Source organism: Coenobita brevimanus, chromosome 2, assembly GCF_032717465.1.
Source record: "Coenobita brevimanus isolate Jiangsu-jjx chromosome 2, ASM3271746v2, whole genome shotgun sequence".
In the NCBI taxonomy this organism is placed as follows: Eukaryota; Metazoa; Arthropoda; class Malacostraca; order Decapoda; family Coenobitidae; genus Coenobita; species Coenobita brevimanus.
The window spans coordinates 5368902-5369626 of NC_136955.1; the positions used below are offsets into that span (position 1 = coordinate 5368902).

The following is a 725-nucleotide window of genomic DNA, read 5'->3' on the forward strand; positions in this document are numbered from 1 at the left end:
CTGCACAGTCTGCCACAGGAAAAAATATATTGAAAATATATGCACTATAGTCCTTGTTTGGAATATTTTTAATTGGCAACAGGTCATCTGTGAAACTGTCTTCTTCATCCTGTATTTCCCTCTGTCTGAGACCTCCAGTCTTAAATGTAGTGTGTGAAGGCATCTCAGAATTCACCAGTCTTCAATTTGGCTCTCTTCCATTCATATTTCTTGCAGCCTTCAGCGTTATCAGCACCTCATTAAAAAGAAATATGTACCGCTTCCCGTCCGATCAGCTAAGTTAAGCAACGTTGGGTCTGGTTAGTACTTGGATGGGTGACCGCCTGGGAACACCAGATGCTGTTGGCATCCCTACGTGTCAAGTGGGGTTGGTGGAGGATTAGTGCCCCTCCCTGTAAAACAATTAACTCTAAGCCGTTGGCCACCCCGTTTGGGATGCATGGCGTCTGGCAATGAATGAATGAAATGTATTGCCTTGACTAGCACTGAGAATTAAAAACTACCAAGCACCTTTAGTTAACGTCCATTTATGTCAAAAATTAATGAGCATCTTGGGTTGTTTCCCTTCACTTATAACCAAGAATAACACGCATTTTGAGTTGATTCCCTTTATTACACATCCCCAGTTGAATCCCTTCATTCATGTCGGAGATTAGCGAGTTTCTTTTCCCCCTTCATTTATACAAACATTTGTTGTTGTTATGATTTGTTTTTTGTTAATATTT

General features: G+C 40.8%; 1 pseudogene; it reads left to right on the plus strand.

The window, feature by feature from the left end:
* Positions 1 to 224: 224 nt before the first annotated feature.
* Positions 225 to 348, plus strand: LOC145392526 (5S ribosomal RNA; annotated as a pseudogene).
* The last annotated feature ends 377 nt before the right edge of the window (positions 349 to 725 follow it).